The sequence below is a fragment of the Arvicola amphibius genome, chromosome 1, assembly GCF_903992535.2.
Source record: "Arvicola amphibius chromosome 1, mArvAmp1.2, whole genome shotgun sequence".
NCBI classification, from domain to species: domain Eukaryota; kingdom Metazoa; phylum Chordata; class Mammalia; order Rodentia; family Cricetidae; genus Arvicola; species Arvicola amphibius.
The window spans coordinates 22832791-22859663 of NC_052047.1; the positions used below are offsets into that span (position 1 = coordinate 22832791).

General features: G+C 35.1%; 1 long non-coding RNA gene across 1 annotated transcript in view; it reads right to left on the reverse strand.

Annotated features, from left to right (window-relative positions):
* Nucleotides 1-26873, reverse strand: part of LOC119815208 — a 271911-nt gene that overhangs the window by 86566 nt on the left and 158472 nt on the right. Inside the window, exon 3 of the long non-coding RNA XR_005285503.1 lies at nt 10001-10066. This is a non-coding gene — a long non-coding RNA (uncharacterized LOC119815208). The remainder of the gene's footprint in view (nt 1-10000; nt 10067-26873) is intronic.

Below are 26873 nucleotides of genomic sequence, written 5' to 3' on the forward strand. Positions count from 1 at the left end.
CTGTTGAACATGAATATGGTAAAAAGGCAAATAACATTTTAACACTAAAAACTGAACTCTAAATGTTGTCAAAAGTTCACTTACTGCTTTGGCTAAAGTTAAATGAATTTTGTGGGCGGGTGATCTATGTGTATTGGGAAAATGTCAAGCATGTGAATTGAAAAGCACAAGCTGCGTGTAGCCATTTCACAAACAAACCAATTCTTCCTTTCTCGGTTAAAGTCGGTGATAAATACAATAGAGAAAAATCTCAATTCAGATGTGGGTTTAACAAGTGCTTTTATAAATAAAGAGTGCTGGGTAGAATCACCATTAGTTCATCATTCCTTGTATCTCTGTTAGCATTAGAACAACATAGCAAGAAATGTTCTCCCAGAAGAGAACAAAGGCTGTGTGTGACATTCTTCTCCACTGACAGTCATTCCTTGTCTTCTGCAGCAATGTTTTCTTCCCTTCCTATCTTCCTTCATTCCTTCTTTCCATTGTTTTTTCCTTTTTCTTTTTGGGTGACAGGTTTTTTTTTTGTGTGTGTGTGTGTGTGTGAGTGTGTAACAACTCTGGCTGTCCTGTAACTAGCTCCGTAGATCAGACTGGCCTCGAACTCACAGAGATTTGCCTGCCTCCTCCTCGTCTAGCCTCCAGAGTTCTGGGATTAAAGACATGTCCCAACAATGTTTTCAAACCTGCTTACTATTAAATCTGTTCCCTGGTGTTATGTTGGCTCTAATTTCCATAAAAATGTTTTCAGATAAATTATCAGTTTCTGATTTATTTCATGTGTATATGCTCAGCTGTCTTGGATATGAAAGCTTTTGTTTGTTGAGATATTTTCATAAGAGGCTTCCATGACCTTTTAGAACTCATAATTACACCATATTGAACTTGAGGGATCAACAGTTAGATGGTATGTTTTAAATGTAGATGAAAAAAGTTTAGCAGTGTGAGAAGAAAACTTAAAAAACATACATCAGAAAAAAAAGTTAACAGAAATCGCCTGGAAAACCTTTGTCAACAGAGTTTTGTGATGTGTCTTTCTTCTCGATAGTTGGAACACCAGTTCTTTGAAATGGTGATCTCAGGATAACAGCTACAACATCAATGGGTTGCTAGGATACGAAGCACATTTTTTTCAGGGATATTTATACTATACTAAGATGAAAATCAAACTTTCATTTTCAACTGTTCATTACTAAATTATCAATGTATTAAGAATTTAAAAATATTGTCAATGTAGGGTAGTTGATTGTTAATGACATCGATTCAAGGCAAACACAGTTTAATAAAAGCTTCATTAGTGGAAATAGTCACCAAAGATTTATTAACTTGTGTCGAAGAACACTGAGATACAATTTAACCAAATATATGGGTTTAGAAAACAGTTTCCTAATTCATTCATAAAATGGTGAGTTTACATGATGATATATGCATTATCAAGTTTAGGAAAATCTCGCCATTCACAATTTTTGGCAACAAAGCCAACAAATAACTGCTTGCCTCCACTGTACTTTAAAAAAGCAATTTGAGATGATACCCCTAGGAATTAAACTCATAGATAAACATTTCAGCTAATTACATATTGTTTTCAGAACACTGAAGACAGCAGTAGGCCAAATCAAGAAGCCCAATTCCTTTTCTTTTTAAGCAATTTAATTCTATTTCTAATTCTCTTGCTGTACTCATTAGGAATTCAATAAAAGTATGTAAGATGAGCTCTGGTTAGATGGAAAAGATACAGAAAAGCATTAAGCTTTTAAATTTAATAAATAAGAGAAAGTTTGGCTAGCATGTAGCCGAGAAATGGCAGAGGCATCAAAGACTTGTGTGAAAGTAGAGTGAAGGCTGCTCTCCGAGAACCTGCATCAGAGCTGAGCGCGCTGGGATTTGTGAAGTCTCTTCATCTGATCACTTTATCTTAGCTTCAATGAATTCCTCACATTTCTGAGACATCTTCCTTTAAAAAAAAAAAAAAAAAAACTACCATAGTAACATTTCTTTTCTGTTTTTGTTGTTGTTTGTTTGGTTTTTTGAGGCAGGGTTCATTTGTGTAGCCCTGACTGTCCTGGAAGTTTTCTGTAGACCAGGCTAGCCTCGAACTCAGAAATCTGCCTGCCTCTGCCTCCCAAGTGCTGGGATTAAAGCTACGTGCCATCATCATCCAGTTTCAGTAACTATTTTAAAGATAACTTATTAAGTATATAATATAAAAGAGCACCTTAATAATCCTTAAATTACTCTTATTTACCAATACTCTATTCATTGTCCACAAAAAAATGAATGTCCTTCCAAACAAATTAAATGTCATTAGAAAAGTAATTTGATCTTGAGATGTCCATTTTCTTAGAATATGCATCCTATTTTAAGGCAGTGAAATTTTAGGCACCAACTACCAGTTTCTTGCATTGCTTTCAAAATCCTACCACAATACTTGAAGAGCGCCACACAGCCATCTGTAGACATTTCTACCACGTGGGTAGCTGATTCCTCAAATCAACACAGCATCAATATTCCACAACACGGTGTGCATTGTGCACATGTCCGATAATAATATGAGCTAATTAAATAATAATAATGTTTTATTCTTTGAGACTGATAATACCTGTCAGCATTTAAAAAATAATATGTAAAGAATCAGGGATTACTGCGTGTGACACATAACCAAGAGGACTCTTATTCCTCAGGCTCCTTAACGTGTATATGTTTGAAATTATTTTCTCAAAAATGCACTCTCAGTGGCTGGAGTTGTGGCTCAGAGGTGAAGGGTACTGGTGACTCTTACAGAGGACCTGGTTCTGTTTCCAGTAGCCACATGTAAGTTAAAAATCTAATTCCAGAGCATCAGCTGGCCCCTCCCATGATCTATTAGTACCAGACATGTGGAACACACACACACACACACACACACACACACACACACACACAAAAGCATGTAGGTAAAGCACTCGTGAAATATTAAAAAATAAATATTTTAAAATGCATACTTATTTTAAAAACATAAATTTATCAAGGATATTATACTTCACAGTTAAGTGGGTGCTAATTAAAAAATAAATTGTTGATATTTAAAATCTTGTTAAAAATTAAATTCTTGAAAATCCTATAAAAAGATAGTTGTGTTAGGAGTTTATGTTTTTATGTGTTTAAAAGTAATATTTAATTTCTATCCAGTGTTTTGAATATCAAAATTGAAAAAGCACTAAATAAATTGGTAATCTGATAAGATTCAGGTTTTTAGAAATGCTGTGGACTCTTCCCCAACATCACCATTGGCTTTTCATTAATTTTAATTTTCAATCCTTTTAAAACATGCTTAATATTGACTTCTGATAGAATCAGTTAAATAATATAAAGATAAACTGTTTTGCCCAATGACATAAGATCATTAGAGAATTGCAACATCATATTTTTTTTAGAGCAAGAAAGTCCTTTACGAATAATACAGTGTGGCCCTCACTAATTGTGCAAATGAGAATACTACAATCCAGAGAGATTATGAGATGCACCTCTGGTCTCATAGCAAGCTAACACCAAGATAAAACCACAGTGAAGACAACCTGAGTCTAGAGTTCTTCCCAGGAGAACCACATTTGCAAGTTTTCTATAGTTTACTCTCCGGGATATGGAAAGAGACTTTTACCTGACAGGTATAAGATAAAACCTGTTACTATATATCCTGTTACAAATAGCCAGTGGCAATTTCATGTTTAGATACTACATTTATTTTTATTTTCAAGTTCAATTATTTTAATCTGTATGGTGCTTATATTATCAAATCGATTATGAACATTGTAGATAATTTTTATGAGGTCCTTTCTATGTAAAAAGCACTAGACATGTGAAGTCACATTAAGTAAGCAAGTAAATGTGGCATGAAGTCAAGAAAACTCCTTGTGGGTGGCAAAGCTGCCGTCATTAACTGTAGGAACAGATGTACAAAAGAGAATGGAAAATGTCACAGAAAAAAAAAAAAACATATCATTTTCACTTAGTGTTGTAAATTTTCCACATACATTTAGAAAACAACAAAACATTCAGGCCTTCCACAATTAAGCCAGTGTTGAAATTGCTAAAACTCAGAATTTTAAGAAAAAGCTTTCACAATATCAATTTTTATAACAATGACAATTTAAATAGAAATATTAAAAGAATGGTATAAAAATAAAGTACAGAAAAAATTCAATAATTCCCTGACTATATGACCTAGTAATTCTACCTTAGATGGCTCTGAAAACTCATGCACACACCCACTTGCATACATGTATGCTGTGGGACAATGGTCTGTACCCTGTCAATTTTATTTTAAATAAACACTGATTGGCCAGTAGCATACAGTAAGTATAGGCGGGGAAACCAGGCAGGAAGTAGAGGCAGGGTAACAAGAATTCTGGGAAGAAGGAAGTTTCAGTCTGTCGTTGTCAGCCCGACAGAGAGGAAGCCAGACATAGAGCAAGCAAGTTGTGACTGCCTCATTGAAAAAGGTACCAAGCCACGTGGCTACTACAGACAAGTATTATGGACTAATATAAGTTATAAGAGTTAATAAGAATCCTGAGCTAATAGGCCAGTCAGTCTGTAATTAATGCAGACCTCTGTGTGATTAATTTGGGACTTAATGACTGCAGGAACAGGCAGGACAGGAATTCAGTCAACAGATGTGTGCTCACAGAAACACTATACATGAGTGTTTACAAGTCTTCACTTTTATCACTTAATTAAAAAGCCCAAAGGTTTATAGTAGATGAATACATAGACTATGATATGCACAGTACTCAGCAATAAAAATTGAATGAATTAATGATGCGGTCCACAAGAACAGAATCTCAAAGGCATTATGCTGAGTGAACACAGTTGGGCTCAAAAGGCTACATATTGTACATCATTCTGAAAATTTTAAAAATATGAATTGAGAAGAACCTATAAAAGCTAGGGATAAGAGGATTACACAGGTTTTGATTAACTGGGAGAAAGAAGAGGAAATGTTTAGGTGATAAAATTGGTTGGTATTCTGTTTTGCTAATCATGACTTCCCCACAGCCCCTTATATTTCACAGCATTTTATAAAGAGAAAACAAAGGTTATAGATGGAAGTAGATAAACATTAGTTCCAGTTCAAAAAACACATGGTTGTTAAAATCCTCAAACATTTAAAGTGTGTAATTTCAAACTATGAAATAGACAGGAAGCTCAAATGTATGTACTCAAAAATAATCTTGAGTAAATGTTCCCTCTAGTGAGATCATGTCTTCCCCCAAATTAAATATTCAATACAGGACTGGTGGCACAAGGCTGTAATGAATACTTCTCATGACAGAAAACACAAGGCAAGGGAAGAAAGACCCTGAGTTTAAGGCATGTTTGAGCTCCAGAATACACTCAGATCATACTTGGGAGTATTCCCTTAAAATGTGTATTAAAAATTAGTACAAAGAGGGCCATGGCTAAAATTTGCTGGTGAGGTGCTTTTAGGTTCTATCTTTAGTACTTCAATGATTAATCAAGCAATACATTCAATACATACACATACATACATACATATACGCATACATAGATACATAACCGAGCAAGACAAAGTTTAGACATTTTAAAACAACTTTTCAACATTAAAGATTACACAAATAAAGATATGTACACCAAAGAAACTGATGCCAGCACACTTGGTAACTGGTATTGATTTCATTACCTTTTGTTTAAAAAAACAAAATGAAACTGTGAAAACTGATTTATTGTTTTGTTTGGGTTAGTAAGTGATTCTGTTGTCTGTCAATACGGCCTTTCCTGATCACTGTTTCATGGTGATCTGCTCTGCAGTGTAAATGGCTGACAATTTCAGCTGTCTGCTACTGATGGGCAGCTATCTATCCAATGTCAGACGTTATCTTTATGCAGATTTCCAAAGGCTGCCGAGTCCGCACATGAATTCTGAAGGGCACTAACTATGTGGCTGACAGTGTGTGACAGCCACTAAGCATGGAATAAGTAGGAATGAGCATATGAATAATCAATGAGCTTTCACTCTGCCCCTGGCCAGCTTCAGAATCCTGCACTCTCTCTGTGGCCTTGAAATTAATTAGAAATGTGATTTCCTAGTAAATCGAATTTGTTTTAATTTTCCATAAACAAATGAGTAAAAGTAAGAGACACCAGTGACCTTAAGTCTGATGCATTATATATCTTCTGGAAAAATTTCCACATAAAAATGAAGACTAGCATCAGTCTGGATGCTATTTCTCTAAAACAGTATATCACTTTTTATTTATATTTATATACATAGTGAATAAAATATGTGTTAAAAATTACAAAACATAAACTACATACAATAAATTATATTATTATATAAAATAAATTATATATTATCTATGAACTATTTACTTATTTCTCACACACATACACACACATTTACACACACATGCATATATATTTATATTCAAAGAAACCTTACACTTTGCTATCTACACAGTACTGCCAACAGCATGGTCAGTTTCCATCCTGATACCTATTCCTACCATCTGCTTTCCTCTCATCCTTCAAATGCAGTCATGAAGATCTGTCAACTTCACTTTGGAAACAATCTCACAGGTGTGACCACCACTCAGTCCCAGCAGTTGCCTTAAACTGGATTTTCATTTGACAACAATTGAGTTATTACAAGAATATTCCAGCTAATCAATGTCATACATTCACATTGTCATCTGTGATATTTCCAGCTGTCTTTTATGAGTCCATGAGCAAGGCCAGTGATCTATCATAAAAGATACATAAAAGAAGAAATAGGCATCTATAAATAGGAAATATTTCCTAAATACATGAACTTATTGTGTGCATATGTATGTGTGTAAATGAGCATGCTTGTGTTTGCTGTGGGTATGGTGTATATATACTTATTAGTCTTATCAGTGTATGTGTGCACACATGTATGCTTGTGTGTACATGATTGTGAAGATCAGAACTAGACATTGAGTGTCTTCTTCAACTTCTTTCCATATTTATGTTTTTGAGACAGTGAAGTTCATGTTTTTGGCTAGGCTTGCTGCACACAGATATTCTCTGGATCTGCCCATTTCTGCTTCCACAGTGCTGGGTCACGAAGTATGCACTATCCAAGTTCCTACACCTGGGTGGCAAGGAAGACATTATACTACAGGAGATACCTCGCTGAGGCCCTACAGGAACTAATTAAAAGAAGCAAGGGAAAAATATCCTGGCATAAAACAAAAGAGGCAGTGCCACAGAGGACTCTTAGGTACTTATGACTTTAAACTTTTGTACAGTTAAGTCCAGCATGAGAAGGGAAGTCCTAGGTAAGGAGATACGGGTATCTGAGGAGAGTGGGTAGAAGGAAAACAAGGGCTAAAAGCTCTTGTTTTCAGCACATGGTGAAGCCACGCCAGCTGGAGAGTCCGGGGGCAGACACTGAGTTGTGAATTATGACAAACGTGGTAACGATGGGCCAAAGAAAAATATCTCATACTGCTTTTTTTCTACACAGCACGGGGCTGAGACTGGACTCAAGGCAGTAGCCAAGGGGGGTGATAAGAAGTCTGGCAGAACCTGTTGATGGATACGCCATCTGTGGGAAATTGTCTCAGCATTACTCCAAGTGTTTATACCTAGGAACTGAAAGAGTGGAGGCAACAACTATACTTCTGTGTGAGAGCAGTTTTACTAAACACCCTCCATTGTTTTGAAAACTTTCATTTGATGTTGTATACTTAAACACACTCAAAGAAGGCCTTGACTACAGAAAGGATGGCTTCTCCAGTGTATCCTTCTTGAGTCTCAAGAACTGATACAGTATTTCGGACATGCTGCACTCCATTCTAATGCTATGTAGTACAAAATTTTATTAACCTCTAACTACACGAGGGAACAGAAGCACAGGCATGGCAATAACACATGAAAGGTCATGTGTCCAGATTATCTCCAACCCAGCACCACTTCCCCACGCTTATATAGTTTGCATTGTGTGTCTTATATTAAAATGGAGTCTAGAGGCTCCCGGTACTGAGACGGAGCTAACGGGTGGGCTACAAAAGGAGCAGTTAGGGGTATCTGGTGTGCGGAATATGTTCAGTCTCTTGATTTGGTTGGCAATTATTTAGCTTTCACTGCTTGTCAAAACAGACTGCATATTTTTTTTTTTTTTGTTTTTTTGTTTTTGTTTTTCGAGACAGGGTTTCTCTGTGGCTTTAGAGCCTGTCCTGGAACTAGCTCTTGTAGACCAGGCTGGTCTCGAACTCACAGAGATCCGCCTGCCTCTGCCTCCCGAGTGCTGGGATTAAAGGCGTGCGCCACCACCGCCTGGCCAGACTGCATATTTTTAAATGGTAAGTTTAGTTCACATTTATGCACCTCTATATTTGAAAACACAATGAAGAAAGTAGGGACAGGAAGCAAATAGGCTGGAACTATACCGACCCATTTGTCCACAGGGAGATTGGTTATCTCCTAGTACATAATCTGTTCTTTTGTTTGTTGTCTGACTGTTTCTGACTGAAGGTCTTCTGTCATCTTCCACTTCAGGAAATATCTCACAGAGTAACTCTGGCAGGCCTGAAAATATCTCTAATATCTGTCTGACTCTGCCTTGAATCCTTGTGTTTAAAAACATCACCACCATGCTCAGTCATGTACTAGCTTGTAATGAGAGTATCTAGGTAATACTCGATTCAGTATTTTCAAAGGAATTACTGAGGAAGCCTGTTTCTGTTAAATTACTTTACTTCACTGTATCAGTGACCTAATTTCAGTTTTAACTTAGTAGATGAATGTCTACAGCATTTAGATATTAATATAACAAGCTAATCGATTCTGAGTGACTCGATCATACCTACTTTTAAAAAGAGGACGAATGTTGTTTACATATGCAAATGTATGGAGAGGAAAATCGGTGGCAAAGAAATTAAGGATGAAAAACTTTTAAATCACTAAACTGCATTCAAAACAGACTGTCTATAAAGGCAATTGTAATGTTTCCATAATCTTAAGTCACTGCCTGTGTTTAAGGTTATTTATAAACTTGGAAAATACATTGTTGGTAGTTTGTAGTAAATAACTATTATTTCAATGAATCAAAATTCAAGAAATATCAATCAGTTAATAAGAAAAATAAGAAAATCAGAAGCCCTGATTTTTTTTGCATATTTATAATAATTTAAAGTTACTTTACAAAATTTAATTTGAATATTCCTAAAAGACAATACGAGCCTGGCATTGTTGTACACAGCTATAATCGTAAAACTCAGGAGACTGAAGGAGAAGGATTTTGAGTTGGGGTACCTAGTCAGAAATTATCCCCAAAAACAACAACAACAAAAACAACAAAGAAAGAAATCCTAATTGTCACCATTGAGTATGAATAAAAAGATCTGCTTCATATTTTATGACTTGCTTGAGAAAATATGTAACAGCCTAATTTTATACTCTGAAAATTTTCACGTTGAACTTAATAAATATATTTGTAGTAAATAGGTCAGATTGGAAAATAATCTGCTTTACATATAGAACATCTTGATAATATAAAATAAGTATACTTAAATTATTAATTTCACATTCATTTATGTATAAAAATGGAGAGCAAATGAAACAAATTATACAAGAATGACATCAATGCACTGTCTTGGTGTCCATGTATCAAAGGGAGCAAAAATCTTGGCATTGTTGTTTCAGAACTATTAACATAACGCTAATACAGTAACAGAACTATCAGTTCTTTCCAGAGCAGCAGCCACAAAAAACTACTTCCTTTGGCCAAATTATTTTTCATAAAGATAGAGTGCATTTCTTCACAATAGCAAGTATGCTCAGCTACATTATTTATTGTTCAGAAAAGAAAATCTATTTTCCCAAAACACATAAGATATTAGAATATCATTTCAAAATCTATAAAAATACTTAAACATGCTGCATCTTCAATGTTACTAAGTCTCTTAAAACATACATCAACTTGAGTTCACGTATTATAAATTTATTTTTAAATATTCAATGATAATAATCTATGAATTACCTTAATTTGTCCTTTGATTGCTAAAAGTCCATGGTTTTGTCTTCTGACTTACTGAATTCAACATTTCTGTAAAAAATAAAATAGAAGACACAATTAGATGTCAAAAATACTTTCTTTGAGCATGTTAACCAAAGAACTAGTAATGTTTTACTATCTGAGATGTCTACTTCCTTGCAACACTTAAGAGTGTCCCAGCAGAATGAGAATAAGAAAGAAAACTGGAAAGATACAGGATATAGTTTTAAATAAGATTGTTCAATGGTCATGGGAGTGACATGTTTAAGTATATAAATATTTTCCTGCTTGAAAGACCACACAAGACTTCAAATAACTTTTTAAATTGCCAAGAATCTATAGCTTCTTACAACAAGCATTTATTTCTAAGACTTGAGACCTGATCAATAACTTCTACCATCTGAATACACACACCCACACACACACAAACACATACAGATAAACCCATTTCATCCATAGTTTTCTGTCCCCCCATAAATGAGTTTATTAAAGCAATTTCCAGGATATTGTATTCATTTTCTTAAAATCATCAAAATTCCATTTTTAATCACAAAAATAAAAATATGTATGTCAAACTTAGTACCAAAAATATTAAAATGATGTTGTTCTTAAAAATATTTTATTTGGAAATTTAATGTATCCTTGTAGCTCTGTGACATTAATTTTAAAACTTTCTAGTGAGTATATTTAAGAATTTACACAATTAACATATCTAGCAATTATTCTAAAGTTAATTACACTTATTTAGTAGCAATAGGAGTATTTTTGTTTCTCCTAAAGGGTTAAGTTACTATACACACCGCAAAATAATAACAAAATCCATTATCTCTTCTACCATTTTGCCCCCAAATGAATAAAGAATTAGATATGGAGCAGGAAATCAATACCATGGAATTAAACAGAGTTCTCCTTAATAAAAATAGCAAGTGATTAAAATTAAATCGAATATTAGTAGAAACTATCCTCTAATGCAAATGTTTGACATATTAGTCATTTTGAATTATGAAAGTAGCAGGATTTGCTGTATTTCATAAGTGTTCAGCAGCATTTGTGTACTTAGTAAAATTTTATTCAAGGGCAAGCCAACTACACATTTGAATCACATGCTTGACTACTCAAACAAGCAACTCTTTTATAATCAATTGCTCGAACTACCCTGAATAACCTTCCTTCAACAAATCTAGCATTCTTTCAATAACTAATGACCTGATAGATTACTTCCCGCTTGCTTTTGAAAAATGATATTTATCACCTTGAAAAAGTTTTATATAACTGGATATTCATGGGTCACGGCAGAAGCCTGCCCACAAGTATCATGTCCCTTTAGATATTTTGCATCACCTCGGAAATAAATTTCTAATTTAGAGATGGCCAGTTTTTCAAATTTCATCTGCCCTCAAACATAAACAAACAGGTGTTCCTATGCAGCCTTACCACCATGCAAATATCTGTTCCAAACACCACTTAGAGTGAAGGTTACATGTTAATTGGGGCTCTAATTTCCCTACGTTGTATTGGTTCCTCCCATAGAAACAAATTGCCTAACCAATTCTGACTGGGCAAATCAAATGTTAGCATTTTCCTAGGTCAAAAACAAGATGTTGTTTATTGGAAACTGTCTACATGGTTCTCACATACACTGAGATGATAAAGGAAAGCCAACGGTTATTGAATTTGCTTATCTAGCCACTTCTAACAACCCTGGTTCCCTTGATTTTTTTGTTTGTTTGTTTGTTTGTTGTTGTTTTGTTTTGTTTCGTACTTCTTTTTCCTCTATAAGCAGAGATAGTCTTCAGCTTGCAGTGGAGCTATTCAGCACCACGATGATCTACTCTTGAGAGTCAGTCACTTCATTTATTCTCCAGAGGACAAAGACTAGCTTGCTAAAACCATCTAGAATCACAATGAAAAGGACAAATAGACAAGAAACCTAAGGAATGGAAAGGAGGAATCAAGGAAAGAGTAATGAACAGACAAAAGAGCAGAGAAAGGATCCTTATCATCGGATAACTAACTATGTTATAAGATAACATGGATAAATTCATCTTTTATTTAATACACTTAATGTAAAATGGACACTCAACAACCGATATTGTAAACAGTTTGAGTATATGATTCCCAAGGAAGTGATTGGTGATGTTGTAATGTAATTAATGCTTTTAGCACCTGATTAGATTTTCATTACCTTTCAGTTACACACGGTTCAAAATTAGCATAAAAGCAAGCCCCTAAAATCTCTGTAATTCATCAGAGGGCTGGAGAACTAGACGGGGAGACTTTGGGTCTAAAAACTATATTTACATTCGTTAAGTAAAAAATTAACCTATGTTCTTGATCAAACATTATAATTAATCACATATAAAAGGTAACAAAATAGATGTTGAGGTAAAATAATGAATTGCAAATTTATAAAAATCAGTAAATAAGTGATAAATATGGTTCAAATTTTCCAGTTCTTGGAGAGAAAAATTAAAAGGAAGATTATTTGTAGATGTTCAATATATTTACTGTTTTGGTCATGCCTCAAGGTAGTATACATTCAAAAGGAACTGAAAAAAATTAAAAGAATACTCAGAATGTGGCCAGGTGGTGGTGGCACACACTTTAATCCCAGCACTCGGGAGGCAGAGGCAGGTGAATCCCTGTGAGTTCGAGGCCAGCCTGGTTTACAAGAGATAGATCTAGGACAGCTAGGACTGTTACACAGGGAAACCTTGTCTCGAAAAAACAAATAATAATAATAATAATAATAATAATAATAATAATAATAATAATAAAAGGAATGTATACACATTCCAGCTATGAAGCAGATTGAGGCAGAGACATGGGGAACAGACATGTCTATATGCACACAGGAACATTTTATTTATTTATAGGCTACATGCTACCTTTGTTTTTGTCTGAAGCCATACACATATTTTATACATAATAAAATCCTCACTGTGTAGCAAACACTGTTTTAATTACTTCATATTGTCATTTAACTTTTTAAACAACCACCAGAAGTTTGTTTAGATATTTTTGTCTCTACAGCCAAAGGAGATGCCAGGTGAAAAATTCGGCACTTTATTCCATGAACTCTAAATTCTGGTTCTACATGTTCAAGTTTTTCAAACAGGACTGCATTATCCCTAATCATTTTTGCTGAAATATTTAAATTGAACAAAAGGTAAGCTTCCATAAATTATTTTCTCAGAAGACAGTCTCAAGCAGTTTGAGACACTGCTTGCTGCTGGAGAAGCTTCACAAGTTGATAGCTAAATGATCTATCTCTAAATAGCCCAAGACAAATTAGTGTTGGACCACAATGGAAAAAACATTCTATTTTTGTATTCCTCATATACTCATTCCAAAATTGTAGAAAATGACCTATTGAAGTGCACCAGAATGGTTCACACGGCAGTAAAGAAGTGACAAGAATGGGCACCACCGATCACTTTGCAGACACTTAGTGTTTTGCAGCAGCTGGCAATGTTGGTTGGGATTGAACCTGGGGCCTCTGGAGGTCAACACAGACTGTGCCACTGAGCTACACTCCCAGCCCCACTCTCATACTTAAACTGTTCACTGACCACTAAACTAAAACTGTACAAGTGAGAACATTTTTCATAAGGTGATTTTTCTAAAAGTTAGCCCTCAAATCTGCCTTGCCGATAGTGTGGCAATTACCTACAACCTTTCTCCAATGAGGGTTTCTTCTCAGTAGGCTACAAGTGTATCATACTGCATACCATAGTAATTATGTTTCATAATTTTCTAAATTAAGAATGGACTCTGTTTGCCTCATTACAAACATCATTTACAAAATAAACAACAACAACAACAATAACAAACTGACCAATAACTTAGCCCATTCCTAGTTAAAAATTCTACTGGACAGAGCAGTCAGAATGCAATGCCTTCCAGGGTTCAGTGAACCACAATCCATGGCATGCAACTGCCTAAAAGTGGCATGTGAAGAAGGCCTGAGTAGGCCGGCAAATATTTTTCCCCAATATCAATGACAAGAAATTTAAAGTTTCCAAAAGAGGTGATTTAGGTTAAGAGAAATTAAAAATTCATCTATCAGGTTAGGAATAGTTAATGCAAGATAAAATATTGAAATTATGTGAACAACAACAGGATCTTGTATTAGATTGCCCATAAATTGTCCAAACTCTGTTTGAGGTCTTACTGGACTTAACATTATAACATAAACTAAATATCAATAAAGGTAAAAAGACTGATATCATAAAAGTGTGTGATGCAACTGAAATTAGCAATGAAAACTAGAAATCCCTAAATATATACCAATTATAAACAACAACTAGAAAATACTTTAAATTGAACAAATTCAAACACAGCATATCAAAATTTTTGGGAGGCAGAAAAAGCAGTGGTAAAGGCAAACTTATACTGTAAAAATTTTACATTAGAAACAAAAAATTACATAAAATCCATTAGCAGAGCTTCTACATTAATCAAACAGAAGAAGGAGCTAAATGTACCATTATTACAAAGGAACAGCAACTAAAAGAACACATAAAGTTTATTGAAGACCAATGTTAAAATAATTACTAATTTTTAAAAAAAATAACATGAGTCAGTTTTAAAAATCCCATTAATTGCTTAATGCTACAAAAATTTCTCACTTTATTCATTACGCTCATTATTAGAAATGACAATATAACATATTTACTCATAAATTTTTCTTCTACTGATAAAATAAAATTTTTGGAACAGCTAATAGACCTTTAAAAGATATAACGTATTTACATGGCATAAATATATTAGTCATTATATGTACTTGTACAACTCTGAACTTTGGTAGTGATAGTCATCTTGTCTGTCTACATCCATTAGATAGGGTAAGATAGGCAAGATCGGGTGACAGGGTAAGATTGGGTAATATAGGTAAGATAGGGTAACCACATCCCTCCATCCTCTATCATACTAAGCCATTCCATAGACTACCATACCAAATCATACTATGCCCTTGGACATGTATGACAAAGACAAAGGAACAATTCTGTAACTGCTGCATACACAGCCATCCTGCTAAGATGTTCAGATAGGACAGTATAAACACACAGAGCTTTAACTCCTCACAGACAATCAAAACCAAGGACTGGGTCTTTTATTTCTTTTAGGCTTCTCTTATATGACACTTCTCTATAAATAGACATGGAAAGATCTGGAGTGAAATGAAATCTATGTGTAGTCTACAAATATATATAATTTACTTATTATAACTTACTATGGAGATTATCCCAAAAGTGCATTATAAGTTGAAAACACGTTAAGCAATTAAAAGCGCATATTAGACATAATCTACTGAGAAATACAATTTAGCAACAAAGCCACTGTAGAGTTTCTTACTGTTATGGTCATGTGGCTGAGAGGGATTCAGAAAGCTACAAAGGCTTCCCAAAATGTCAAAAAAAAAAAAAAAGTATGGTAAAGTATGTCTTGGTCACAATTAAAATTCGCAAATTCCAAAAATTTAGTTTTTACTAACTGATTACCAATTTTGCCCAACACAACACAAAAACCGTAAATTGAACCACTGTAAGTCAAATTGGGGACTGTCTATAGGAGACCAACATTCTCATTCCATGAGACTGTGGTATAGACCACTGTACTTATGTGGTATTTTCTCCAGGAGTCTCTTTTAATATAGGTTTTCAGCCTTGAAGAAAGAATAAAATACAAAATAAACAAAGCAGGTCTCTATCAAGAAAGTAAAACTACACAAAGTCAGCCATGGGGACCTCATTCTTTAAGCGTGGAAAACATGGGGCTCACAAGTGTTTTAGCTTATTGTTGGTATAATAAATGACATATTACTCAGACATATGCCTAAATAGGTGGAAATCCCTGAAAATATCCATACCTTATGAATTCTAGCATCTTATCACAAAAAAGAAAAAGAGAAGCTTCCATCGATGGAAGAAGACGGTAGAATATACAGCAGGTGCAACTAGTGAAAGCTGGAGCAAGCCCCAAGTTAAAAAACCTCTGTTCACAGCAAAAGTTCCCTACCAGCAAAATGCATACCCGGATGGGCAAAAACTCCCCTTTACCCTGCGTAACACGATGGCAGTACAAAGATCAGAATCATGTGTGCACAACCTTAGGAAGACTTGGTGAGGATCCAGAAAGATGCTTTCCTCAGCAATGTCTGTTTCGATGCTCTGCTTTAGAAATAGTTCTCAAACTATCAATATAAAAACAATCATATAATTTATCCTGTGCTCTTACTCTTCAAAATGTCTCTGCTATAACTGTAATTACACATGACATATTTGCCTACTGATCATGGTTTCCTACTTCTCTAATAATGGGAATTATCACACTTAATTATAATAGAATGTGCCTACCCTTTATACTTCTAAATGATCATTTTCTTAAAGAAAATACTGTAATCAACCTGCTATTTTATCATGAAATAATGACGATACAATAATATATCCTTAAAAATTCAATAAAAAGATTTTGAAGTTTATTTCATAAGCAATTAAATCATAATGATTTGGCATTAAAAAAGTTGTAGTACAAAAGTGGTTATGCATATCACCAATGCTTTGTTTAAACTTCAGTAAAATAGAATGATTTATAATATTTAATATTTTTCAAGATGCTTAATCCAAGAAAGAAAATTTAACAACACAATTCCGAATAGGAAACCACAATCCATAAAGTACATAGAATTAATTTTCAAAATATACCCACAACTTACTGGTACTGATTACTGCGAATGTTGAATGTATATTTCAAAATTATAGAGTAGATAATAAACCAATCACTTGCTTTTTTATAACAGATAAACTTTTGAAATGTTGCCCATTTATTAGGTCCCTCTGAATACATTACATGTTCCTTTATCCAGTCCACATTATATTGAAATGCAAGGTAAAATAACTGGCTTTAAATATGTATTATATATATTACCAATAATCATTTAATTTCCTTTTTTTAAAGCCAGACTCTGGAACTCCAAGTTATTAAAGAAGTATGAGTATCTCAGAATTATGAATATAGAAAGTTCATTTCTGCTTAGTGTCTAAATTATAAGCTAGAAATTAAAAAAAAACTACATCCAAGTAGAATAGAAGACCAGTAATAGGAAAAGATCATTTGTTAATCATTCTGAAAAGTATATTTTATATTTTCATTTTATGGTAAAGTCAGACAACATAGACGATCTGTATCTACTACATAGTTATAAAGGAAAAAAGGCCAAGGTTATCCTGTAATGCTACCAACGATTTCCTAGAGATTTATCATTTTATTTTTAAAGATTCACTAAATTTTTGTGTGGGGAGAGTCTTTAAATGTCAGTTCTAGAGAAATGGTTTTCACCCCCTTGTTCTAGGAGGTTATGTAAGTCAGGTAACATCTACCCAAGGAAACACAGCAGAAGAAACCTTTGTTATTTTGCAAATGATGAGAACCGCTATTTAATGAAGTGCTTGCAGACATTTAAAATAGCTTGGGTTACCAGGCCAGACACTGATTCTTATATGCACTTTTCCCAAAAATCTGCATTCTTCTGGCCATTCAATAAAATCAATAAATGTATTCTAACTAAAGTTTAAAAGGCTTCTGGGAAGCGACCTCTGCCAAAGTATTTTGGGAGGGTGCCAACTGTGTGCAGAGGGGTGGGATCAAAAAGCAGAAAGTACAAAATAAAGAAACGTTTCTGAACACAGAAAAAAAAAGAGCCTGGCTGGAGTTCTAAAGTGATTAGCGTACGCATCAGATATCAGATTACCACAACCGGGCTCCTCTGCCTTCCTCGGCATTTCTTTTTTTCAATCCCAGTCCCATACCGACTGCAATTCATTGCAGGAGGCTATATTTCTCACTCTGTCTAAGATTTCAAGCAGAAAATCTTCTCTACTGATGTGTTTAAAATAGTGTGCTTTGTGCGCCACAGTAATGAGTTCTCTATCTCAGACTGCAACATCTGGAAATCAGGACCAGTGTGGCTTCCAGTCAGGAATCAAGGAATGTGTTTTATAAAGAGGTCACACTGCACTAAAGTTCGATGAGCTGAACTCTGGAGAGGTTTCCACCAGAGACATGATTATGTTTTATTTCCTATACAGAAATCTCTGTCAAGCAGAGATGAGAAGAAAAACCCATATACAGACAGACTAAGAAACATCTGGAGCTCAGAGGGAAACAGAACAAATATCTCTTAACTTCAAAAATGTTTTTCTTTTCAAATGTGTCAACCTCTGAAACTTGGACACTGCCTTAAGAGGAATATTTGCCTTCACTCTTCATAGATATTGCTGCAAAACTGTCTTTACTTAGTTATCAATACACACAATAAAACCATTGATAACCGAAGCTTTCCTTGTTTCTGATTCCAAATCACCATAAATTGAGAAATTATATTGGAGATGGTGAGACGGTTCAGAGAATAAAGGCATTTGCTGCCAACAATGATGACCTGAGTTCAGTCCCAGGGACCTACTCTTGGGAAGGAGAAAGTCAACTGCCCCAATTTGTTCTCTGACATGTACAGCAGCACACAAAAATACACACAATAATTATAAAAACAATAAAGAATATTGTATTAGTATTACATATAATAAAACCTACCACCTTGTTAAAGTTTAAAGGAGATATATATATATATATGTATGTATATATCTATATCTATATCTACATCTACATATACATCTATATCTATCTATATCTATATCATCTTTTCCTTTTGTGGACATTGCAAGTATCTCACATTAGGAGTAGAATATACTTTCCAAGAGTCCAGTGGGTGCCTAAAACCATGGCTAACACCAATTCTTCTGTATCCTGTTCTTTCCTATGCATAGATATGATAGAATTTAACCTAAAATTCCTGTGCATGAATGGATTAACAATATTAAGAAATCATGAAATAAAACAACTACAAAATATCCTCTGACAACAAACATATAAATATGCTTTGCTTTTGTTCTAGCAATAAAAATACCTTAGTTTTATCTTTTCAATTAAGGAATCACTTTATGACTTCATTGTCATTACAGTGTCTATACCTTAATATTGCACTTTGGGGTCATCAGTAAATAAAGTCAGCTCTCCTGGACACACTGCAATACTACTGCAGTCAGTTTGAAACTACCATAGCTATTTAGCGACTACCCAGCCAATAGCACACAAAGTATGAATTACTGACATCTCATTTGAGACAAAGCAGGATAAGGTAATCTGTCATTGCACTATTTACAATAGTATAACATCTTCTACCTACCGATACCTCTTTAGAGAATTTTCTATTTAATATCTTTATGTCACAGTTAGCCTCAGGTAAACAGAGCTGTAGAAAGAAACATACTACTACATTTTTTTAACATAGTTCTATTTACTCCCACATTTTATGCATATAAAAAGCATAGCATACAAAACTATATTTATGTGTTTGAGTTACCACATATATAGAAGGGAGATCTCATATCCTTATTCTCAAATAATTTCAACTAGAATTTTCTAAATAAATAGCTCTGTGGTGGGAAAGTCTACACACACAGAATTTTTTTCAAGAGTGATTAATGTTACCTACCTATAAGATATCTACACAGCTCTTACAAAGTAAAAAAAAAAAAAAATCCCTGTTACACTGCAATGTGCATTTCAGAGTAATAAAAGTCAAAGAACAGCAAACCAAAGAAATAAATTATCTGAATTAAATTTACAAAATTTACTATTAGTAAATTTAGTTTATACCTTACTAAATGTAACTATTTTGCATATATATTATGTGCAAAATAGTTACATATTATATATATAATATATATTATAAATATATATATTCCAAGTTCCTTACATATATGCTTGTATTGTCAACACATAAGACAGAACTCCTGTGAGTTTTGAACATCACGGCCTAACAGTGAGCCATGAGCAAGCCTGAGCTACAGCATGAAACCTACCTACATAACTAACACCAAAACCAAACAAAAAAGGAATAAATCTCACAGACACAAAGGATGTACTAATACTAAAATATTTTTATTTTTCCCCCTAGGAATTAAAGTCTCAAAGTCATATAAATTTAAATATCCAAACTATAATGATACCTGTATCTGTAAATGGAAATTGTTATTTCATATATTAATGATAGTATTTAAAATTAAATGGTAGTGCTCTATGAGGAAATTGGCGCAAGGCATGCAGCTCCCTTTTTATGGGATTGTTGTGTTATTATTCCACCTATAAGAGTAGCATGCTACAGTTCCTGGAGTCAAGCCAAGCCCTAAAGGAAAGTAGGTGTTTCTAGAAGAGAGTAAGCCTGAAATCCTGGGCTCCCAGCAGTTTGATCATAAAAGATTCTTTTTCCAATATTTAGCAAAATGATTAGTAATAGCTTTTAAATACTATAGCATTTGGTTTTCCATTTCTTTTTTTTCTTTCTGTCTTGTTTTATTTTGGAGTTTCTTCAGAGAGAACCTTACTATGTAGCTCAGACTTAACTCCCGATCTAATAACTCAGCCTTGCATGTAAGAATTATATGGGAATATGATTTAACTCTGTGAAAATTTAATAGGACTTCAGTTTTCCTCCTAATCTGTATTCTATGAGAATGTATGGAAATGTAAAATGTATACCAAGAAAATCTATTTGCATAGTTAGCATACACACACACACACACACACACACACACAATGTTCACATGGTCTATAAAGGTCCTTCATGGATTAAGAGCACTGGCTATTTTTCCAGAAGACCCATATTTAATTCCCAGCACACACTTGGCAACTCACAACTATCTGAAACTCCACTTCCTTTTATAGCCTAACTGAATATACCAGACATGCACACGGTGAACAGACATAAAGGCAGGCAACACAAACACACACACACACACACACACACACACACACACACGTACACACACTTATGAAGATATAACTAAAAAAAACCCTGTTTCCAGCCAGTTTTTTTTTTTCAACATCCAATCTAATAAATGAAGAATCACCACCAGAAACCCTGAAGACAGGATGGCTAACTGGCCTACCAGGCTGAGTAAAACATTTTTCCTGTACCCATGGCAGTCACAATAAGTGCTGTAAATTCTTTCCAATGCACAGGTTGTGGTGTGTAACTATTTAAACTTCAGCAATATCATTAATATAATGGCAAGAATAACCCAGCACCACCAAGCAGTAATGTTACAGGTCAACTTATCCAGTCAAAGGACAACTGGGATCATAATCTGCACTGTGTTAACAAGCCCAGTGGAGAACCAAGACAAACGTACTCAAGCATCGTCTAATGCTACTTGGCAAAGTTGGGAGGACCTTGGACTTAGCATAGAGTGGGGAACCCTGATGGCTCCTTGGCCTTGAGAGGGAGGGAGGGGAGGTATGGGTGGAGGGAAGGGGAGGGAAGGGGGAGAAGGAGGGGCGGGAAGGGGGAGGAGGAGCGGAAGAAAGTAAAAAAAAAAAAAAAAGAAAAAAAATAAATAAATAAAAATAAAAATGTGAAAAAAAAATTAGATATAGTTTTCTGCTTCAGTACGGTCAGCAAGTTGATATAATTAACTCTACTCAGGACAGAAATATTTCAAAGCCTGAGCTATATACTAAGTGATAAGGGCAAAAGGGATTCTGTCCAAACCTTGTTTTATTTGCTTAGATGGTATTTATTATATCTGCATTTTATTATACAGTAGTAAAAAAATTACAAGGCAACATCCTGCTATTTCCTTCTGAGAAAAATGATACAGGATACTATTAAACCTCAGTACAGGCATCCACATGGCAGGGTGCTCTACTTGGGACTTTATATTATGTCTATAACAATTGATGCTTATGTAGCTAAGGGTAAGGCTGGCCAGAAGATTGCCACTTAAATGTTCCACAGATTCATAGTCTGATAAAAGTTTAGAATGTTGTTATAATCTGTGGTGACTACATATATTCCCAAAATATTTATCTCGCTGTATTATATTTTGACAGATAATATTGCTACCATATTATCAGACATGTTAATACCTTAGGAAAACTGAATTCCAGGTAAAATGAAAACTCTAGTTTGGTCTTACTATTGAATAAAGAATCAATTTGCTGAGAGTGTGAATGTGTCTCCAAAAAGAATTTAGACCCAGCTCTGGCAACTGCATGAATATCATCTTCCCCTCACCATCATACTCGTTCATTTATAATCATATGTTGAAACTGTTGCAGGTTTATGGAATGTTTGTTAAACAGAAAGATCTTACTTTTGTTATTTAAGAGAAACATGAGAGCCAGGTGTGGAGACACAAGGAGCTTCAATCCAAGCCCTTGGCAGGAAGTGGCAGGCAAATCTCTATGTTTGAGGCCAACCTTGTCTACAAAGAGAAATTCTGTCTCCACAACCCTTCCCCCAAAAAGAGGGATGTGGGATTGAGGATGGGGGAAGATGAGCATATAGCTTAGGGCTAAGGTTTGTAGATTTGTGTGAAATTCTATTAGGCTATATATATTCTATTTAAGCTTTGGGATAATTGATCAGAGCTTCAGAAGGTCTAGGAGTTGCCTTAGCTTTGAAGCAGGAGCAATCTTTAACAGCCCCTGTGGGGCGACCTCACCAGCCCCGGCTGGTCTTAAAGCTGAAGCATGCTGTCAGTCAACAGCAGCACTTACAGTGTCCAGGAGGCCAAATGCCTCCAGTGCAGGGCTGATGTCATCTCACGGAGATGATTTATCCCAGTTGTTCCTGGCTGTCACATAACCTATTTGCTCAAGGTGTACTCAATGCCTTTTCTATGGCCCATTGGATTGTTTCATTCAGAAACCTCAGAAGAGCTAAAGAGAGGAGATTTTACATAACAGCACAATGAATCCTCCAGTTTGGTAGATGGGTTTCAATTGTTTTTCTTACCATTGTGATTACTAATTCAAGTCAACTCAACAACAATTCATTTATTCTTTTCTTTCTTCCTTCCTTCCTTCCCCTCCTCCTTTTCTTATTTTTTTTAATAGTTTTTCAAGACAAAGTTTCTCTGTGTTTCCCTGGCTGTTCTGGAACTTACTCTGTAGACCAGGCTGGTCTCAAACTCAGAGATCTTCCTTCCTCTGCTTCCTGAGAGCTAGGATTAAAGGCATGTGCCACCACTACCCAGATGAGTTCACTTGTTATAAATGTTATTGTTAAGACATCTTATTTTGAATCAGAGAAAGTCTAGGCAATGTCATAAAATTATACCCGTTGCACAGGGATGATCCATCTTACCTTTTATTTTTTATATTATTTTTACCAAATTAATTTCTGAGAAAGGCATTATGCTTAATCGCCCTTCCCTACATTCAACCAAAGAGAAAATATGACAAACTTCCATAAGAGCATGAATACAAAATGATTCTTTATTGTATCTATGATAACATCGTGTATGATATAGTCATCCAAGTTTGGAAGCTGACCTTTATGAAAGAACATTTCAGCATTATCATAAGCTACATGGCAATAACCTTCACTGCAATTATAAAATGATGCTGTTTGTGGTCTTCTGCATTCCCAGTCCTTCTCTCCAACTCTAGCCTGTTTGAGTATATGGTGAGCCACTGAGAGTGGCCTCCTAGGTTTCTCCACTCACGTCCATGCCTTCTTTTACTTAGTCAGTCAAACATTCGAGATCCTTTCCTTTAAACCTATTATGTTTTTAACATTATCATGTTGTATGAAAGGGAAGTAAATTAAGAGCTCTGCTTTCTAAGACACTGAATACCATGTATAACAAATTTATATGTAAAAAAATCCTTCAAAATATATGAGACGTTGCTTTATAAAGGAATTGAAAGTTACCATAAAAAAGAAAACCTTGAGTAGCAACATCCAAATCCAGGAGCAAAATATAGACATCATGGCGTAATGTATATGCTAGTATTTTAAGTTTCATATGCTTTCTACTGCTTAAAAAATCCCCAAAATGTCAAGATATGTTATATATTGAGTGACTGAACACAGTTTCTAATTATCATCATTATCATAATTATCATCACCAGTCATCATCATTTTAATAGAGGTGGTGGAAGAGAGAGTTTTCCTATGTAGGCCATGTTTGCCTTGAACTTGTTTATCTTCTTCTGTCTCAGTCTTCCCAGTGGCTGGATTACAGATGTGCATTAATCCTGTACAGACTTGTCTCTTTTGTCACAGATTCCACATGAAGCATGTACCACATCTCCATCAAACCAGTAAACAACAGAAGATTCTGAAGTCAAGCTACTGGTTTGCAAACCAACTCTCATGCCTAATAGCATGATATTGCATTAAATTATTATGCATCAATTTGTTCATCTATAAAATTAAAACCAGTAGCTATTTTTAAATGTTACTGAGAAGACAACATCAAGAAGGCCATGTAAAATACCCAGAACTATATTAGGCTCATGACCAATGAGGGATTCCCCTCTATGATATGAATATGTTTTATTACCCTTGGTTAATAAAGAAGCTGTTTCAGTCAATGGCTTAACAGAGTAAAGCCAGGTGCAAAATCTGAACAGAGATATATATACAGAGAGTAGGCAGAGCCAGAGAGATGCCATGTAGCTGCTAAAGGAGACAGATGCTAACACCTTGTTCAGTAAGCCACAGGTTAATAGAAATGGATTAATGTAAGATATAAGAACTAGCTAGAAATAAGCCTAAGATATTGGCCAAACAGGTTGCAATTAATATAGTCTCTCTCTGTGATTATTCAGGTCTGAATAGCCTGGAAAAAAAGCAGTCTCTTCCTACACATAAGAAGAACAAAGCATTTTTATTCATGAAGGCCTTAAGCAATATACTTTATTTTTATGCATATGATTTTAATTATAACTGATTAAAACGAATAACATTATCCCCATTTAAAACACAATAAATCTGCAGCATGGGGAATTTAAAGGTGGAGTCACAAATCAATTTATATTTAGAATATTCGGAAGGAAGAGAAATAAGTTGCAGGTTTCCATTACTTGGTCTCACAACCTACATGTGGGAACAGTTGCAGGAGTTCAGATGAGAGAAACGAATACCACCAACTGAGGAGCATATATCAGAGTAAGCAAAGAACAAAGTGTTAATTAACTAAATACTAGTTTTTTTTTTTTTTTAAACAAACCAACCACCTAAAACTTAAAGACAAAAACAAAAATTACTCCTGGAAAGACCACGATTCAGTCAGCGGGAGGAAGGCAAGACTCTCCTAAGCATATAGCTAGGCCTGCATGAACACGCCACGTCCGAAAACAGAGTTGAGACAGATGCCACACACACGTACAGACAGCTTAGTGAAGTCGGCCACCCAATACCATTCTCGAAGAAGTAGCTCCAGTTCCTCTACAGCTGTCTGGGTGACACAGAAGTTAAGCAAAAGGAAAACACACTTCGGGGCCATTCGTGGCACACTGGTATCAATATGCTGTGGGCTGAGCCCAAGCATATGAAGCCACGCCTTTGACTGGTAGAGCTTGAAAAGCAAATAATAACAACAGACATAAAGAGACAGCTGAAGTGGGGACGATGTGTTTTTCCTCATAAATACATGCATGATTTTAAATGCATGTTGGGGTCATAAAATCATCCCTATCCTCAGGATTTCGTATTACAACTCATGGCTTGCTTCCTAGATTTCCCCTTTCCATTTCTTCAATTCCATTCACAACTGGTATTTATAAAAGAACCCTCATTTCTAATAATTCTAACCTTCTAAATAATTTTAAACAACAATCTATCATCTTCAATGTTTCTGATTTTCTCCCTGTCATTTAGAGCTCTCCCTACCATAGTATCAAAATTGTTTGCTAGACACTGCTCTAAGTCTTTTTCATGAGGTCGTCTAAATTGTCTTCACAGCAGGAAGTGGCAGGGGTGTGTTACTGCGTAGGATTTAAGATTTAGTGACCAATATGAAAATTAACAAGTTGCTGGTTCTAGACTGGCAACCAACACCATGTAACCACCAGGTTGGACTCTTAACTATGCTTCGTTTCTCTATCTTCATTTACTCATGAAGGTTTCACTCAAAAATAAGTACTTTACAATCATCCTACTTGCACACCAAAATCTTCTCCTCATCTAATAACATGCGGTTCCTGCCAGTACCTTACATCTATGGATAACTAGGTACAGGCAGGTGATTATGCTGCACATCAATCATCTCACATATGACACACTGTCTCTTGAAAGACAGCCAGGGCTGTTCAGAGAAGTAGCTACATAAATGACACTAGAGTTGAATATCGACTGTACAGTACAGATAAAAATTAGTGATGATATTTATCACTAATATTTATATAACGCTTGAATACTAAATTAGGCGAGACCAGCAATTAATTAATCATGGAAATAGAAAAGAAGCATCCACAGCAACAGACGGTTCTTAAAAATCTCTGAAATTTGGGGCCCCTAAAACTACTGAACAATAAGTAAGTTTCCAGAAAAATGAAAGAATAAAACTTAATAAGGGGATGAAGAAACATTGCTTCTGAGACCAACTCCACCACATATTACTGAATTTCCAGCGAAGTGGGTGCTCAAAATTGAACTGTGGATTTAATAACGTGAACAGTGGAAAAAGGAGACAGACGTCCAATGAGAACGACCAATGGGCTTGAAAGCAGGTGGATGGAGAAAAAAAAAAAAAACCCTGCAAACTTTTAATACGAAATCTCTCCCACGGGCTTGTATGCAGAAGGAGTAGTCCCAGCTGGTGGTGCTTTATTTGAAGTTGTGAAAACTTTAGGAAGTAGGACCTCGCTGGAGGCAGTCGCTCCCTGGGTGTTAAAAGACCAACTTTGTCCATGTGGCCCTCTTATGTTTCTGCTTCCTGGTTGTCTTGAGGTTACCAATTGCCCTCCATCATTCTCTCGGTGCAGTGATACTTAGCCTCAAATA